This window comes from Mus pahari, chromosome 3 (assembly GCF_900095145.1).
Source record: "Mus pahari chromosome 3, PAHARI_EIJ_v1.1, whole genome shotgun sequence".
Classification (NCBI taxonomy): domain Eukaryota; kingdom Metazoa; phylum Chordata; class Mammalia; order Rodentia; family Muridae; genus Mus; species Mus pahari.
In genome coordinates this window covers 64,644,162-64,651,765 of record NC_034592.1, presented here as the reverse complement: position 1 = coordinate 64,651,765, position 7,604 = coordinate 64,644,162, and the positions used below count along the sequence as shown (strand labels likewise).

The window sequence follows — 7,604 nt, the reverse complement described above, 5'->3', positions numbered from 1 at the left end:
GGGGAAAATAGTTCTCCTTCTATAGCTGCTGTTCCAAATGACAAAAGTGAAACGAAAATTCTGCTTGTCTCAAAGGCACCTCTGTCCACATTCAGATGGAGTGTCATTCCAAGAATCAATTACATGTTGAGAAAGAAACCACTCAAGGCACTAGGCTGCATTTTCAAAAATGAGAAAGGGGAATCTCCAGGTTACTGGTCTTTTACTAGAAGCTAGACTCATTCTTTTCTTCTTGTCCTAAATAACTTCCTAAATCACAAATACACAAGTATATTGCTCTCTGTTTCCATTTTCCCCAATGGAAAACCCCACATCAGCTTGTACAAAGCAACATGTGGACAAAATGACATGGATCCCTGACTTGACTCACTCTATTAGCCTTAGCGGGCAATATGAATGATTTCTAAAAAGAAAAACCTAATCCACTCATTAAGATAAATATTGTATGTGTTTATATAGGTGCTGATAGAAGTCATACTAATGATATTAGCATCTCATTTGCTTTTGTTTGTATGGTCTAATTTTTTGGTGGAGAATGCTCATAATTGTTTTTCAGGACTCAGGTATATAAATGTTAAATCTGTTAGAGAAAAGTAGAGCAAAATCTGAGATACACGCCAAGTAACATAACAAAAATTAGAGTCAAGATTATAAGGCAAATACATTATGTCTTGGATGCTGAGTCAAGACCATAGATGCTTAGACTCCTAGTTTGATATTTTGCAAAGGCATGCTTATGACAAAGTTCATCAGTGCCTGACAGTCACCGTAGGACTCCGAAAGGAAGTTTCCCTGAATGGAGTGACATTAACCTAGGACACTGAAGGGTGTCAGCTCTCAACTCGTATAACACCATTTATTATAACAAAAATGACTGAGAAAAAATTCCCCTGTGCCCATGTGTTCAAGGCTCTTCCCCACTTTCTCTTCTATAGTTCCAGTGAAACTGGTTTTATGTGGAGGTCCTTGATATACTTGGACATGAGATTTGTACAAGGAGATAAGAATGGATTGATTTGCATTCTTCTACATGCTGACCAACAGTTGAACCAACTTCTTTTGTTGAAAATAGTCTTTTTTCCATTGGATGGTTTTAGCTCCTTTGTCAAAATTCAAGTGACCATAGGTGTGTGGGGGTTCATTCTGGGTCTTCTATTCCATTGATCTACCTCCCTGTCTCTGTACCAAAAACATGCAGGTTTTTTTGTTTGTTTTTTTGTTGTTTGTTTGTTTGTTTTTTTTAGATTTATTTATTTACTATATGTAAGTACACTGTAGCTGTCTTCAGACACTCCAGAAGAGGGCATCAGATCTTGTTATGGATGGTTGTGAGCCACCATGTGGTTGTTGGGATTTGAACTCTGGACCTTTGGAAGAGCAGTCCGGTGCTCTTACCCACTGAGCCATCTCACCAGCCCTTGTTTGTTTTTTTAATCACAATTGTTCTGTAATAGAGCTTGAGCTCAGGGACAGTGTTTCCACCAGGTCTTTTATTGTTGAGAATAGTTTTTGCTATCCTGGGTTTTTGGTTGTTCCAAATGAATTTGCAAATTGTCCTTTCTTTTCTTTTTTCTTTACCCCACAATGGCATTTTTTTTATTATTATTATTTTCTTTATTTACATTTCAAATGCTATCCTGAAAGTTTCCCATACCCCTCCCCCCACCTCTGTTCCCCTACCCACCCACTCCCACTACTTGCCTTGTGCTAGGTCATATAGAGTTTGGAAGACCAAGGAGCCTCTATTCCCACTGATGGCCGATTAGGCCATCTTCTGCTACATATGCAGCTAGAAACACAAACTCAGGGGGTACTGGTTAGTTCCTGTTGTTGTTCCACCTACAGGGTTGCAGCCCCCTTCAGGTACTTGGGTACTTTCTCTAGTTCCTCCATTGGGGACCCTGTGTTCCATCCAGTAGCTGGCTGTGAGCATCCATTTCGGTGTTGACCAGGCACTGGCATAGCCTCACAAGAGGCCGCAATATCAGGGTCCCTTCAGCAGTATCTTGCTGGCATGAGCATTAGTATCTAGGTTTGGTGGCTGATGATGGGACTGAGCAACTGCTAGATCCTTGGACTTCCATTCACAGCTGCTGCTGACCATTGTTGGGAGTTGGACTGCAGACTGTAAGTCATCAACAAATTCCTTTACTATATAGATACTACCCATAAGTTCTGTGACTAGAGAAGCTGACAGTTTTGTTTCCCCAATTTCTTTCTCAGCCTGTTTATCCTTTGAGTATAGGAAGGCTACTGATTTGTTTGAGTTAATTTTATATTCAGCCACTTTGCTGAAGTTGTTTATCAGGTTTAGGATTTCTCTGGTGGTATTTTTGGGGTCACTTAAGTATACTACCAAAATTTCCTGAATAGAACACCAATGAATGGTTTATGCTCTAAGATCAACAATGATCAACAATCAACAAATGAGAGCTCATAAAACTGCAAAGCTTTTATAAGGCCAAGAGCACTGTCACAGGAAAAATGGCAACCAACAGATTGAGAAAAGATCTTTACCAATCCTAAAACTGATAGGGGGCTAATATCTAATATATACAAAGACCTCAAGAAGTTAGACTCTAGAGAATCAAATAACCCTATTAAAAATGGGGTACAGCACTAAATAAATAATTCTCAACTGAGGAATATCAAATGGCCAAGAAGCACCTAAAGAAATGTTCAACATCTTTGGCCATCAGAGAAATGTAAATCAAACCCAACCCTGAGATTCCACCTCATACCAGTTAGAATAGCTAAGATCAAAACCTCAGGTGACAGCAGATGCTGGCGAGGATGTGGAGAAAGAGGAATACTCCTCCACTGCTGGTGGGGTTGCAAGCTGGAAATCAGTTTGGTGCTTCCTCAGAAAATTGGACATAGTACAACCAGAGGATCCTGTATACCACTCCTGTGCATACACCCAGAAGATGGTCCAACATGTAATAAGGACAAATGCTCCAATATGTTCATAGCAGCTTTATTTATAATAGCCAGAAGCTGGAAAGAACCCAGATATCCATCAAGAGAGGAATGGATATAGAAAATGTGGTACATTTACACAATAGAATACTACTCAGATATTAAAAACAATGAACTCATAAAATTTTTAGGTAGATGGATGGAACTAGAAAACATCATCCTGAGTGATCTAACTCAATCACAAAAGAACATACATGGTATGCACTCACTGATAAGTGGATGTTAGCCCCAAAGTTTGGAATACCAAAGATACAATTCACAGACCATATGAAACTCAAAAAGAAGGAAAACCAAAGTGTGGGTATTTTCATCCTTCTTAGAAGGGGGAACAAAATACTCCTGGGAGGTAGAGGATTGGAGGGACTTTGGAGGAAGGGGGAGGGGGGAGAGGACAAAAGGATGGGCAGAATTAGGTATAGGAGGAGACAGGAATGATATACAGAGGGTCAGGAATTTGAACAGAGGTGTGTGTAGCAATGGGTGATGGGGCCTGGGGGTAGCCACCAGCAAGTCCCAGATTCCAGGAAAGTAACAGGCTCCCAGGACCCATCAGGGATGAGATTAGCTGAAATGCCCAACAAAGGGGAGGGAGAACTTGTAGAGACCATATTCCAGAGGTTAGTCAAGGCCCATGGTTGGGGTTGGGGCATGGGGCCACCCATTCATCTCCAAATTTTTAACCCAGAATTGCTTCTGTCTAAAGGAAATATGGGGACAAATTGTGGAGCAGAGATGGAAGGAAAGGCCATCCAGAGACAGCTCCACCTGGGGATCCATTCCATATACAGTCACCAAACTCAGACACTGCTATGGATACCAAGACATGCTTACTGATGGGAAACTGATATAGCTGTCTCCTGAGAAGCTCCACCAGAGCCTGACAAATACAAAGGCAGATGCTCATAGCCAACCATTGGACTGAGCATGGGGTCCCCAATGGAGGAGTTAGAGAAATGATTGAAAGAGCTGAAGGGGGTTGCAACCCCATAGGAAGAACAACAATATCAACCAACCAGACACCCCCCCCCCCGAGCTCCCAAGGACTAAACCACCAACCAAAGAGTACACATGGAGGGACCCATGGATCCATCCACATATGTAGCCAAGGATGGCCTTGCTGGGCATCAATGGGAGGAGAGGTCCTTGTTCCTGTGAAGGCTCGATGACCCAGAGAAGGGGAATGCCAGAGCAGGGAGGTGGGAGTGGGTGAGTGGGTGGGGGAGAACCCTTGATGAGGGAGAACCCTTGATGGGGGGATAACATTTGAAATGTAAATAAATAAAATATCCAATTAAAAAATGACTGAGAAATGTCATGTCAGGAGAAAGCAATATAACAAGGTATCATCATATCATCACAAAGCCTATTATCTGTGATCATATAAATCGGATGTTATCTTCCTTAGAATGGAGCCATTCTTCATACATCAGAGAGAAAGACATGGAATTTTTCTCAAAGCACTTTTAGTAATGATTACACTGAATTTACACAGTGGGACAGGCACTTCCTAGATGAATCACTGCACCTCAAATTTAAAATCTAAGCTTGCAGATCAGTGACAACTGGTTCAGCTTCACGAGACAGCCTTAGCCAATTCCACACAGAAGCAATGGTGGCTTGGAACCATGAGGATAAATTCCAATGGTCTGTTACTTGCTTGGTTCAGAATTTTATAATATTTTGCAGGTTTTCTCCGGAAGACTGGCTGAGTCTAAATACATTGTTAAAACATTTTAACATCCTGCAGTTTCTTTCTCGTCCATTGGCTTCTCCCACACAACACAATAAAGAATCACTGGATTTGAGTGTATTCCAATTCTGTTTAAAATCAATCCATCTCCAGCTGCTTTTTTTTCTTTTTTTAAAGCGGATGATTTTAATACTCCTGCAGTTTGAGGAGGGCTTATGATTTCTTACACTCTGCTAATTTGCAGTTAGACGGTGATGCTAAAAGCATTTAGTTTGCATCCCACCTCACGTAGGTATTCGATAAACGTTTAAAGGCGTTTTCTCTGCAGCCAATGATGAGAGTAACACACGCTCCGTAGATTTGAACAGAGATTCTGAAATGCCGTAGAGCCGCCCGTGTTGAGCGCTTGCTTGGTCTATCAGTTCCTTTTCTAGTTGTGGCAACCAAATACCTGGTAGTAAGCAACTGGAGAGGAGGGTTTACTCTGGCTTACAGATGAGAAGGTTCTTTCTGTCCTTCAGAGAAGGCATCCCCGCAGTTTCTCTCTCTGGAGTCTGCAGTCATGAAATACAGAGCAGACAAGAAGTGAGACTGCTTTTCCAACCTTAAGGCCTACCTTCCATGAATCCCTTTAACAATGTTTCGCCTCCTAAAGAGCCAACAGACTTCCAAACAGCATCATGTGCCGGGAACCAAGTGTTGAAACAAATTAGCGTATCAGGGATGTTTTGCTTTTGAGTAACAGTGGTACTGTACACAGCAGGTCTGGGACATTTGGTGGTTCCTCGAGTTATCTTTACTTTGGAGCCATTTGTTCTGATGATTTTAAATATCCTACTGACTAGCATTAACACAGGATTTTTTTTTTCATTTATATGACTTAAATATGATGAAAAACATCGTTTTATTTTATGATGTGTACTTTACAGCTTTTCAATTTTCAAGTGATTGATGTTTGGCTGGATGAACTTATTCAAGAAAATATAGCAAGATTTCTGCTTGGGCTTCAGATAGTTGCCATTTCTTTAAAATTTAAAAAATATTATTTTAGATTATAATATAATTACATTGTTTCCTCCTTTTTCTTTCCTCCAAATCTTACAATGTACCTCCACCACTACCCACCCCACTCCTCTCTCTTTCAAATTCATAGCCCTTTTTCTTTAATTGGTGTGTGTGTGTGTCTGTGTGCCTGTGTGTTTTTGTGTCTGTGTGCCTGTGTGCCTGTGTGTCTTTGTGCCTGTGGGTCTGTGTACCTGTGTGTGTTCCTAAATAGATAAATACAACCACCTGCTCAGTCCCTATAACGTTACTTGTAAGTGTGTTTTTAGAGCTGACCGTTTGGGATTGGAACATCACTTGATGTGCTCTTTGCTGGGAAAGACTATTTATATTGCTCTTAGCATTCCTTAGTAGTCTGTAGTTCTTTGTGTAGCTCTGGGGCCCCAGGAACTTCCCCAACCAGGTTTCTAAATCTCCTGACATCATTCTTTTTTCAGGTCAGGTTCAGGCAGCCATGTTGGGGAGAGCTCCTGGGTATTTTTACATTTATTGAGACGACCTAGTGACCATCAATTCTTTAAATAATAAATTATTCTAAAAGTTCTTATGCAGGATTGAACTTTTCTTGCAATCTGAGTATCATGACTTTAGTATACTATTCTTAAAAATTAGTGTAGTCCAGGTTTTCATATATTTGCGCTATAGCTTGTGGGGAGCGGAGGTGCCAAGCCCCATGTTCCCCGGCTGCAAGAATCTGAGCCTGCTGAGCCTTCCGAGATTTAAATCGTCCAACAAACACTTCACGATCATTTAGAAGCATCCCATTCATTTTTTCAATAGCTCTTTCACAGTTGCTTCCTGTGTTTCAAAATGTACAAATCCATAGCCCTTGGAGCCATTTTCATCACAAACCACCTTACATGAAAGGACGTTACCAAATGCAGAAAACGTATCATATAGTGCTTTATTGTCGATGGATTTGTCCAAATTTTTTAATGAATATGTTGCCTACTCCACTTTTGCGAAGTGATGGATCACGCTGAGACCACATGATGCGTACTGGCTTGCCCTTTATAACATCAAAATTCATGGTGTCCAAAGCACGTTCTGGTCCGCTGGCTGCTTGCTGGAAGCCCAAGGAGCAGCGGGTGATCATGTTCCTGCAGACCAGGATGGAGAGGATGGGCCCAGCCGGGCTGGTAGAGCATTGCCTCGGTCACGTCGGGGTGCAGGTCCCCCACGTACAGAGAGACCATGGGGTAACTGAGGGCGCTGGGGTTCATCTTGGCATGACTGCCTGCGGGCCGCAGGCTGCGACTTTTCTCGTGAGAGGAGGAGATCGAGTGCAGGGCGGGGGATGGATGCCGCAGACCCCCAAACGCAGACTGGCAGAGATGGGGAGAAATGACACAAATGCCAAGGAAGGTTCCAAACAGATTTCTTCTTTATCTCTCTAAGCAACTTTTTCCTCTCCCTCTCACAAACAGCTTTCTCTAACCCTCTCCCAGCTCCAACTCAACCCAACTGGACTCTTCAACTGCTTGCTCCCAACTGAACTGTTTACAGCTTTTCCTACAGCATTCTCTTCCCTCCCTCCGGGCACATCCTGTTTTTCTCAGTCCTCTGAGCTCCTTCACAGCAACATTCTCCCCCCTGCCCGGGGTGCATCCTGTTTTCAGTCCTCTGACCTAATCCCAACCCCCCTCCTGGATCAGGTCAGAGTTCAGCCAGGGCACTAAGTGATAGTCCAGTAACTCAGCAGGCAGGCAGTACAGGATCAGCAGGCTCAGATTCTTGCAGCCAGGGAACATGGGGCTCTGCACCCCCGCTCCCCACATAGAGTTCAGGCTCAGGCTCTTGGCAAACAGGGGCCACGGGGCTTGGCACATCCATTCCCCACAATAGCTAGCTTGGCCATTAAAGCTATACAATT

General features: G+C 42.6%; 1 pseudogene; it reads right to left on the bottom strand.

The window, feature by feature from the left end:
• Nucleotides 1-6,332: 6,332 nt before the first annotated feature.
• LOC110317908 lies at nt 6,333-6,954 on the bottom strand (annotated as a pseudogene).
• Nucleotides 6,955-7,604: the final 650 nt, after the last annotated feature.